At 42.8% G+C, this 11832-nt stretch overlaps 1 non-coding gene across 1 annotated transcript; it reads left to right on the top strand.

Moving 5' to 3' along the window:
* Positions 1 to 5255: 5255 nt before the first annotated feature.
* On the top strand, positions 5256 to 5395 carry LOC115030473. Its single transcript, XR_003836069.1, has one exon. It is a non-coding gene; the product is annotated as a small nucleolar RNA SNORA29 (small nucleolar RNA).
* Positions 5396 to 11832: the final 6437 nt, after the last annotated feature.

The raw sequence follows: 11832 nt of genomic DNA, 5'->3' as shown, positions 1-11832 counted from the left end.
GTTGCTCTGCCTTCATCTGTTGTGTTGATTCTGTGGTGCTGAGATGTCTGCCAAAGTAAGGAGACACTTGCAATTAGTTCCAAAGGGACAATAGAGGACATGCTTCCTCGAAGGGTTCTATGTAGAAGAAAGTTCTTGAAGGTAGACCCTACTGTGTCAAAGGCAACTTCAGGGACAGGAGTGACGACGCATCATGCTGGGCTAACCTACCACGCTCCACTGTGAAGTGGGGAGAGCAAACAGGAGTACCTGGTATGCACAAAGGGTGGAGGTAAGATGGAGAACCTGGCAGCAGAAGGAGGCAGGAGCGAGGCCAGGTTAGAGAGAGAGAGAGAGAGAGACATGGCTCCTTTTGTGTTTCCCACTCTGAATTCTCAGAATACATGGGTTTCTTTCCTCCTACTTCCCCATCTTCTTGACATCAAGTGAACTCACCTTTTATTTCCACTTTCATGCATTATGTTTATCCCAATATGAATTTTAAAAGCTCTATCTATCTATCTATCTATCTATCTATCTATCTATCTATCCAGGTGTGTGTGAATGTAGGGTGTTTTCTTAACTGATGATCAGTGGGGGAGGACCCAGCTCATTATGGGTGAAACTACTCTTGGGCTGCTGGGGTTCTATAAGAACCTTGGGTTTAATAAGAAAGCAGGCTGAGCAAGCCAGTAAGCAGCATGCTTTCATGGCCTCTGCACCAGCTCCTGCCTTCAATTTCCTGCCCTGTTTGAGTTCCTGTCCTGACTTCTTAATATAAGATTGTAAGGCAAATAAGACACCATTTCCTCCCCGAGTTGCTTTGGTTTTGGTGCTTCATCACAGCAAGAGTAACTGGAAAGACAGGTCCTCTGGAAGAGTAGCAAGTACTCATAACCACTGAACCATCTCTCCAGCCCTCAATAGGAATTGTGAATTGCCATTGATATTTAAGAAGTTCTCAAATGTATATATCTAGACCAAATGTTTTTTTTCCTGAATGTAAGATTTTTTGCATTTGCTTATACACTTGGAATGTCTCTTGCACTAAACAGACATGCCCATTTTTTTAAAGTTCTTTGTAAGTTTCTAGTTTCATACAAAGTGTTTTGATCATATTCACCCCCTCAACTCTTCCCAGATCCACCCCCTTCTCTATCAGCTCAACTTTGTGTCCTTTAAGAAAAAAAAAACCCCGGGCTGGAGAGATGGCTCAGTGGTTAAGAGCACCGACTGCTCTTCCGAAGGTCCTGAGTTCAAATCCCAGCAACCACATGGTGGCTCACAACCATCCGTAATGAGATCTGACGCCCCCTTCTGGTGCATCTGAAGACAGCTACAGTGTACTTAGATATAATAATAAATAAATCTTTAAAAAAAAGAAAAAAACCCTCCCAGACCTACTTGTGCTGCCTAAAATGTTCTGGGATATATGCTCTTCCACTAGAGCACAGCCAGCTTACCAGGGGCTAAACTCTTGGAAAACCCCTCTTTCCTCAGCAGCTGATGTCTGTCAATTACGCCACCACTTCTGCACCCACCTGTTCTCTTTATGATGGGATTTGCTCTGGCCTGAGCTTGCACAGGTTTTCTGCATGGTATTGTAACTTCTGCGAGTGCATATATGCAACCTTCCTACTGTGTGCTTGCTGTCTGCCTCTTCTGGCTCTTCCACACATTCCACCTCCTTTCCTGCAAGACCCCCAAGCTTGGGAGGAGGGGTGAGGGGTTATATTTATATACATGCATATACATATACATATACATATACATATACCTATCCTTTATGGCTGAGCACTCTGCAGTCTCTTATTCTCTATCCCATGGCCAGTAGTGAATGTCCATGTCAATCCCCATCTATTGTAAATAGTAGATGAGGGTCGAGAGTGCACTGAAGTGAATTTAACATTCCTAACACAATCACTGGTCTTCCCTGGTCTTCCTTCTTTTCTTAGTCAACAATGCTCCATTTATGCTTAGATAGTTTCGTTAACGGAATTCTGGAGTTTAAACCATATCATATAAATCAAATCATGTATTCCAGGTGGTTTAGGAAGGATGATTCTACATGTGTGGAGGTACAGGATAAGTGTGATGGTTTGTGTGTGATTGGCCTAGGGAGAGGCACTATTTAGAGGTTGTGGCCTTGTTGGAGTAGGTGTGTCACTGTAGGCATAGGCTTTAAGATTTAAGACCCTTGTCATAGCTGCCTGGAAGCCAGTCTTCTCCTAGTGCCCTTCAGATGAAGATGTAGAACTCTCAGCTCTCCCCTGCACCATGTCTTGCCTGGATGCCTCCATGTTCCTGTGTTGATGATAACTGACTGAAACTCTGAACCTGTAAGCAAGCCCCAATTAAGTGCTGGGTTTTTTGTTTTTTGTTTTTTGTTTTTTTTTTGATAAGAGTTGCCTTGGTCATGGTGTCTGTTCACAGCAGTAAAACCCTCACTAAGACAGTAAGTGAAGGTCAGGAAACATTGGGGTAGCCAGCCTCCAGGAATGTTATCAATGATCCCAACCTCTTAGTCATTTCTGCTTTTGTTTGTCCTTTCCCACACTGAATGTGGCTATCTAGAATTAACAGATATGATACCATGTTACTTCTGAGGTGTGATCCTTGAAGATATACTAGATCATAATTTTGTAAAAAGTGTATGGTGAGTGAGTTTGCTCTGAGGGAAGCCAGTTGACATGCCATCCCTCCTTCCTTCCATCTCTGCCCACTGTTCTCCAGAGAACTTAAACAGCTCTATGGAGAAGTCCAGTTAGCAAGAGACAGAGGCTCTTATCAACATCAGTGGCTAAGGCTTATTAACCACTCCCATAATTGTTTTATTTCATAGCAGGTTTCTTGATCCCTGTGGCTCTAGCAGTCTGAATTGAGGTACTTAATGTGCATGCGTGCCTTTGTGTGTCGGGTGGGGATATACATGGAGGCAGATGTGAGCTGATTTGCTCTGCCATTCTTTGCCTTGTTCCCTTGAGACAGGGTCTCTTGTGAACTCAGAGCTCACTGTTTTTTGGCTAGGCTGGCTGGCTGGCAAACCACAGCAATCTTGTGCCTATCCCTTATGGTGCTGATGTCACAAGAACGTGGCGGCATGATCAGCTTTTCGCATGGGTCTTGTTGACTCTGCAGTTTACGATCTTGGTGAGATATTAGTTAGTGGCTGTCAAAACCTTGCCTTTCAGAAGTCTTACAGTGATCAATATAATATGCCTTGTGCTCCAGTCCACCTATGATCTCATCTTCTGCTCTCTGCTCCCTCACTTCCTGATCTCTGAAGCAACTGCTTCTGTCTTGTCACCATCTGACATGGTGTCTAGGATGGACAGTCATCTAGGTCCCCAGGGGGCTGACCAAACTGTCAGATCTATATAGTGCCCTGAAGGGTGTCCCTTCCCAACCCTGCTTCCACCTTCTCCCCACCCTTCTTCCCCATCACTGTTCTGGCATCCTAAGCCAGGGCCTCGTGCGTGTCAGGCAGGTGCACTGCAGCCCTCTCCTGTTCCTAGACTCTTTATTTCATTTTAGGAGCACCCCCCCGCCCCAATAATCTTTTGCATTCCTAATTTTATCTCAGTGTCTGCTTCCCCAGAGACCAAAACAAACCCAAGTACTTCTGTAAGCCCTTAACATACATTAATTAATCTAAACGTGTGACTTTTTTTTTCAGAATTCTTAAAAATATAAAATCCCAGTAGCATGAGAGTTAATTAATCCTTAACTTTTTGTTAGAAATATCCCTCTTGGTTCTTAATCTTAAATCATTTTAAAAACAACTCATTTTCCCCCTGGACCTTGTGCAGCCTGACTTCCCTCCAAGGTTCTGGCTCTCTCAGTACCTGCTCTTCTCACCAACAATATGTTTTCTTTGCTCTCTCCCAACACCACATCCAGCTGTCGCTTCTCTGCTTTTCCTGTGAATCCTTGCCAGGGTCTTCTCACAGTGTTTCCCCCCTTCCCTTCCCCACACTATCTCCGAGCACTTTCTCCACTGGAATTCGTCCATTGCCATGGCTTCTGATAGCACCTGCAGATGTCTCAAGGTGGTGCGGCCCCTGTCACTTCTGTACATGGTCACACTTGAGAAGATGCTCCGTAAGAGAAGCCACATGAAAGACTGGAATCTGCCTGCTTAAGTTCAAACCACTGGCATCTTAGAAAGCCAGGCGACCACACAAGAGATGCTAAGGAATTAACCTGACCGTAAGCAAATATAGTCATCAGGCGAGCGTCCTAGTTTGCTTTCTAGTGCTGTAATAAACACTATGACCAAAAAGAACTTGGCCATGGAGGGACACTGTTTAATGGCTTGCTTCCCCTGTGTCTTAGTTTAGTTATGTTTCTATTTCTGTAGCAAAACACCATGGCCAAGACAACTTATAAAAGAAAGACTGGGCCTGCCTGGGCTTCTGAGATTTTAAAACTCATCCCTAATGAAGTACCTCCTCCAACAAGGCCACCCCTCCTAATCCTTCCCAAACAGTTCCTCCAACTGGGGACCAAGCATTCAAATATATGACCCTCCCTATGGGGCCCATTCTCACTCAAACCAGCACACTCTGACTTGCTTAGTGACCCCCTCTTACATAACCCAGTGCCACTACCTACTCAGGGGTGGCGTGCCCTCAGTGGGCTGGGTCCTCCCATGTTAATCACCAATCAAGAAAATGCCCCTCAGTCTTGCTCACGGGCCAATCTGATGAAAACAGTTCCTCAACCAGAGTTCCCTCTTCCAGAGACTCTAGCTTGTGTAAAGTTGACAAGTTAAAACAACAACAACAACGACAACAACAACAACAACAACAACAACGACAACAACAACAAAGAAGCACAGTGAGAAAAAATTTGCATTACAAATTCAAGCAAACATTCTAAAATGGTAAAATAGAAAGAAGATAGAAAAATATGAGCACTACATAGGGCTATCAAGGCAAACGGATGGTGGGACACCAGATACTGACTCGAAAAGGAAAGAGTTTGGACCCTAACTTTATACAGTGTGTGTATGTATGTGTGTTTATGTATGTGTATATGTGTATGTGTATATATGTATATGTATTGTGCTGAAGGACCATAATACTGCTACTCGGAGGCTGAGCCTGTCTCTGAGGAATGAGCAATGGCTAGCATCATGGGAAACCATCAACTTCACAGCCACCAATGGCTTTCCGTGCACACCTTGCTGAACTTGAGGTGGGCATCTTTCTGTGCCCCTTGAGAGCAGGCTCCTGTTCTGTCAATGACTGTGTTGCCATGAACTGACTTAGGCACTGCACATAAAATAGTTGTTTTCTTCTCTTACTACTAGATATGGTGGCTACGTTTATGCAGTAGATTAACATTGCCATGATATGAAGAGAGAGGGCTTTTCAGTGTTCTCTTTCTTTATAAAATGGCTGGACATACTATCATTGCTTCTGATTGTTTGACCCTACGTTACATGTGGTAAAATCCAGAAGTTTGAGTAATGAACTTGTAAGGATTTTTATCCCCCATCCTTTTTTTTTTTTTATCTCATTTTGAACTTTTAGAATTTCTTTTTTTTTTAATTAGGTATTTTCCTCGTTTACATTTTCAATGCTATCCCAAAAGTCCCCCATACCCACCCTCCCAATCCCCTACCCACCCACTCCCCCTTTTTGGCCCTGGGGTTCCCCTGTACTGGGGCATATAAAGTTTGCAAGTCCAATGGGCCTCTCTTTGCAGTGATGGCCGACTAGGCCATCTTTTGATACATATGCAGCTAGAAACAAGAGCTCCGGGGTACTGGTTAGTTCATATTGTTGTTCCACCTATAGGGTTGCAGTTCCCTTTAGCTCCTTGGGTAATTTCTCTAGCTCCTCCATTGGGGGCCATGTGATCCATCCAATAGCTGACTGTGATCATCCACTTCTGTGTTTGCTAGGCCCCAGCATAGTCTCACAAGAGACAGCTATATCTGGGTCCTTTCAGCAAAATCTTGCTAGTGTATGCAATGGTGTCAGCGTTTGGAAGCTGATTATGGGATGGATCCCTGCATATGGCAATCACTAGATGGTCCATCCTTTCGTCACAGTTCCAAATTTTGTCTCTGTAACTCCTTCCATGGGTGTTTTGTTCCCATTTCTAAGAAGGGCAAAGTGTCCACACTTTAAACAGGAAATCAGCACACTATATCAGTAAATGTAAATGTTAATACATCTACGTCTTTCCAAATTAGTAGGGCAGGTGATGAGTTCTTCTCTAATATGGTAATAGATGTGGTGCTGCTGTTAAATACATAGTTAAAACTTATATAAAATTGATCCCCTCTTACACTGTAATTAAATTTGTATACATTTTGGTTTGTTTGCATGTTTAAGCTTGGATAATTTCACCTCTCTTTAACTAAAAACAAAGCAAAAAGCAATGGTTGTTTTCTAATCTGAGGCGAAGTTGAGTCATATAATAAGTTGGCATATAATAACTGTGTCTCAAAGAATAAATGAGGACACAACACCCAAGAGTGACAGAAGAGCTGTCACCAGGCAGATTTCCAGTGCTGCCTCTTTACCAGTGGCCAGCCACACCTCTGCAAAGTGACAAAACAAACTGTCCGCAGTTAGGAAAGGAGCCAAGCAGCCTTTACTCTCCAATCACAGAGAACTTTAAGAAGCAGCACGCACGGTCTGCTCTATTTTAATGCTTAGATGCGTGGCATGATGAGGTTAACAGTTTGCAACTGTAGCACCTCTCTGATACCTCACAGCTTCACACGCTGGTCCAGACTCCAGGATGGGCCGCACTATGGGCTCAGGCTGGGACTTGCACTTGCCTTAAATTCTTTCTTTGTTGTGAATTCTGCTTGGTTCAAACAAAATGGACACATCACCCATATCCACAGGCAGGGAGCCATCCGGAAGATCCTGTGGAGGGCGGCAATCCAGTCAGGCTGTCCTTCACAGGTCGCTGATAGCATCTTTGTTGTTGTTGTTGCTTTTCTTCAGTCTTTGTGTTATTTACTGGCAAATTCCAAGTAAAATTAGCACTGAGGAATACGAAATGGCCAGTGAGTGTGGAGCCACTCTGGTCCAGATTTTAATTGGACATTTTTTTTTCGGACTGGATATGGTAGGACACACTGGGAAGCTGGAGAAGTAACTCAGTAGTTCTCAACAGCATTAACAGATAAAAGCAAGTGTGATAGGATGGAGCATGCTAGAGTTTATACTCCACAGGAAAGGGAAGACTGCTTATGGAGTCCATGGTCATCGTGTGTGCATGCATGTGTGTGTGTGTGTGTGCTTCTATATAGGTTTGTTTCTGTGTGTTTAATGTTGTATATTTAATATAAAATCAGATGCTGTCTTTATATTCATAGTCTAGAATCTAAAAGGCGCCGACCTCGTGCTGATGCTAATGAGTCACAGTTCACAGCAAATCCAAGGTCTGTGAAGTGTACGGCTTGCAAGTGACGAACGGCTTTCATCTCTAGATGTTGGGGGGAAAAGATCCAAAACAATATTTCACGATGAAAATCATATGATATCAAAGTCCCATGTCTACATGGCATTATTGTGATCTAACCATTTCTGTGTGCTTCCATATTTTCTGTGACCATTTCAGAATGTTTAAGTACAAGCAGTTAAGACAGTTACTTTAGGCCTCACACAGCTTATAATATTACCATCTTTATACAAAAAAGATTAGCAAGCCCTGATCTGGAGAAATTGTATGTGTGTATATGTATATATCAGTATGTGTGTATACATATATATACATGTACACACACATTATATGTATGTATGTATATATGTATAATGTATATATGTGTATGTGTGTATGTGTGTATGTATGTGTGTATGTTTGTATGTGTATATGTATATATGTATAGATGTATATGTATAAGTATAGATGTATAGATGTATATATATGTATGTATGTGTGTGTATACATATATTTTTTTTCATGGGCATGGTGCATGTGCATATGTGTTTGGAAGCCAGAGGTCAGTCTTTGGTGTAGCTCATCTAAGATGCCTTGCACCTTTTTAGACATCAAGTTTCTCATTGGCTTGGCCTGGAAGTTGTTGAGTAAGTAAGGCTGGCTGGCCAGTGGTCCCCAGAATCACTCGTCTCCACCTCCCCAGCTGTGGGATAACAAGTACAGTCTACCATGCTTTTTGCATGGGTTCTGGAGTCTTGACTTGAGAAGCTCGTCTTTGCCAGCTGAACCTTCTCTGGGAAAGAGAACTCATTTTTATGATCATTTTCTTGTCAGATTTGTTGAATGCCTAGGGAAATGATATATTTGGGAGTGCCAAGGGCACTATTGCAGCTCCCTGCATCCTGTGGGACCCATTCTGTCCTATGTGCTACTCCTTAGCCTCTATATCTTCTACCCTGGAGCACCCTGTGGAGTTGGCCTAGGCCTCTGGAGCAGCCTTTCCTGACCACACTGGGTTGGATTCCTTGTCATTGGTCAAGACACAGTTATGCAGGTAAACTTTCTTGCCTTCGATGTAAAGACAAGTTTCTGAAATACATCTTTCATGCTAGAGGTCTTCTGTGGAGTCAGGCCTGGATCTTTGCCTGGATCACACTAATCCTAGTTCCATTCCTTCTGGGTACTGTTGGCATCATTGCCATTGGGGTCTCCTGAGTACTTTAACCCTTAAGTTAAAAACAAGACTGGTGGCCGGCAAACACCAGAGGCCTTCTGTTTCTGCCCCCCACAGTGCTGGAGCTGTAGATGCATATGGTCATGTCAAGCTTTTTAATTGGGCAATAGGGGTTTGAACTTAGGTCCACATGCTTATCCATTGAGCCATCTTTTCAGCCCTTACTAAATTATTTTTAATCTCATCTGTTCACTGGGATTGCCATCTTAGTGATAAAGTATGAAAACACTTGTCATTCAGATTCTAGAAGATGAACACATTTGCCTTAATTTTAGAAATGATGTGTCATATTTATTTCCATTCAGATTTATAATCTCTGGGAGTTAAATGTCAATATATGCTCACAACATTTTCTTTTTAAAAAATCTCTATAATGTTCCTCAACAGAGAAATGGATACAGAAAATGTGGTACATTTACACAATGGAATACTACTTAATTATTAAAAACAATGACTTCATGAAATTCATAGGCAAATGGATGGATCTAGAAAATATCATCCTGAGTGTGGTAACTCAGTCACAAAAGACCACACATGGTATGTACTCACTGATAAGTGGATATTAGGCAAAGGGCATGGAGTACCCATGATACAACTCACAGACCACATGAAGCTCAAGAGAAAGGAAGACCAAAGAGTGGATGCTTCAGTCCTACTTAGAAGGGGGAACAAAATAATCAAGGGAAGTAGAGAGTGGGAGGAACTTGGGAGGAAGAGAAGAGGGAAAGGGGAAAAAGACGGGAAGAATCAGGTATGGGAGGAGATAGAGGAGATGTACAGAGGGTCAGGAAATCAAACAGATGTGTGTAGCAATGGGGGATGGAGAACTGGGGTGGCAACCAGAAAGTCCCAGGTGCCAGAAAAGCAAGAGCCTCCCAGGACACCACGGGGATGACATTAGCTAAAATACCCCACAAAGGGGAGGGAGAACCTGTCGAGACCATATCCTAGGCATGGTTCCCTGGTTGAGGGATGGGGTCACCCACCCATCTCCAAAATTTTAACCCAGAATTGTTCCTGTCTAAAGGAAATAAAGGAACAAAGAATGGAGCAGAGACTGAAGGAAAGGCCATCCAGAGACTGTCCCACCTGGGGATCCATCCCACATGCAGACACCAAACCCAGACACTATTGTGAATGCCAAGAAGTGCTTGCTGACAGGAGCCTGATACAGCTGTCTCCTGAGAGGCTCTGCCAGATCCTGACCAATACAGTTGTGGATGCTGGCAGCCAACCATCGGACTGAGCACAGGGACCCCAATGGAGGAGTTAGGGGAAGGACTGAAGGAGCTGAAGGAGCCTTATCTGGCATTAATGGGAAGTGGGACCCTTGGTCCTGTGAAGGCTGATGCCCCAGAGTAGAGGAATGTTAGGGCTGTGAGGCAGGAGAGAGTGGGTGGGTACGGGAGCACCCTCATAGAAGCAGGGTAAGGGGGGATGGAATGGGGGTTTGCAGAGGGAAAGAGGATAACATTTGAAGTGTAAATAAATAAAATATCTAAATAAATACATAAATAAATAAAATTATAACAAAATTACTTTTATTTTACTTTAAGCTTTATAATAATTACAAAATTATTATAATCATTTTGAATGTTTTAAATAATACATGAAAAGTCAAGGAAAAGATAAAATTAACTCAAAACCCTACCATACATGCTATAAACCAGTGGTTTTCAACCTTCCAAATGCTATGACCTTTAAATACAGTTCTCTATGAACCCTAATCATAAAATTATTTTGTTGCTACTTATATAATTTTGCTGTAACTTTGATACTGTCATGAATTGTAATGTAAATATTTGATGTGCAAGCTATCTGATATACAACCCCAAAGGGGTTGTAACCCCTAGGCTGAGAACCACTGGGTAAACATTTTAACCATTCTGTCCTGTTTTCAGTCATTTATAAGTCAGGGAGTAAGTCTGATTGTCACAAAGTTGTCATGTCCCAATATCAAACTAAAATCATCATTTAATTCAATTTATATTTGTTTGTTTGTTTGTTTATATTAACCATTCCATTAATTACATCTCAAATGATATCCCACTACCCAGTTACCCCTCCACCTATCCCTATCCCACATCCACCCTCCCCCTCCCTTTTGCCTGTATGAGAGTGCTCCCCCACCCACTCACACTATCTTGCCCTACCACTCCAGCATCCCCTACGCTGGGGCATCAAGCCTACCCAGACCAAGGTCCTCCCCTCCCATTGCTGTCAGACAAGGCCATCCTCTGCTACATATGTATCTTGAGCCATGGATCCCTGCAGGTACACTCCTTGGTTAGTGGTCTAGTTTCTGGGAGAACTGGGTGGTCAGGCCAGCCTATGTTGTTCTTCCCATGGGGTTGTAATCCCCCTCTGCTCCTCCAGTCCTTCCACCAGCTCCCCTACCAGGTTCAATTTGTTTTTAATTGCTATGATGGGCTTGTTTTTAGCAATGATAGTTAGAAACTGAGTCCTCGTGCTCATATACGAAGACTCAAGTATTTAAAGTCATTTTAAAAGCTTTGAGAGCCCAAGATGACATCCTTAAAATTAACATAATTAAATAAATAACACACTAGTTTAATTAACAAAGCATAATGAATACAGGCCAGCAGCTGGCTTCACGTAAGGATGATGCAGTTGGGCCACTAGACATGGTGCTGGAAGGAGTCTGAGCATATACACGGCAGACAAAATAAACAGTGCAGGAAAAGTTATGTTATGGCAACTTTCTAAATGATATGAATGAATGACTTGTTTCCAATTTTCACCATTTCCTTTCCAAACATTGTGAACTCTATGTCAAAATTAAGCATTTTTCTAGCACCTGCAAAATTAGAGCAAATTCAGATGGCATTTCCTTCTTGTGACTTGATCTTTCCTTAGTGATAAGGCAAGGCAGTTTGTCCTTGAGTGTTCTCCAGCTCTCTGTCATGTGAGCCACTAGCCAACATGCAGAGTGGGCTGTTCAGATGTTTCTTCTTGTAAGGAGCACAGCAGTGACATTCCCTGCCCCTCTCCACAATGACTGCCTGATCGCTTTCGAAAAAGGTCACACCAATTCCCTGTTCCTTGAAGGTGTGGAAGTTTGCCAAATTCTCACCAACACGGACTTCTACAGATCTTCTAAATCTTTGCAGGTCTGGTAGTTGAAAACAAAGACTTGTATCTAAATGAAGTACCTTTCTCTCTCTCTCTCTCTCTCTCTCTCTCTCTCT

This window comes from Mus caroli, chromosome 2, assembly GCF_900094665.2.
Source record: "Mus caroli chromosome 2, CAROLI_EIJ_v1.1, whole genome shotgun sequence".
NCBI classification, from domain to species: domain Eukaryota; kingdom Metazoa; phylum Chordata; class Mammalia; order Rodentia; family Muridae; genus Mus; species Mus caroli.
The sequence above is the reverse complement of the archived record's forward strand: the minus strand, read 5'-3'. Positions and strand labels throughout refer to the sequence as shown.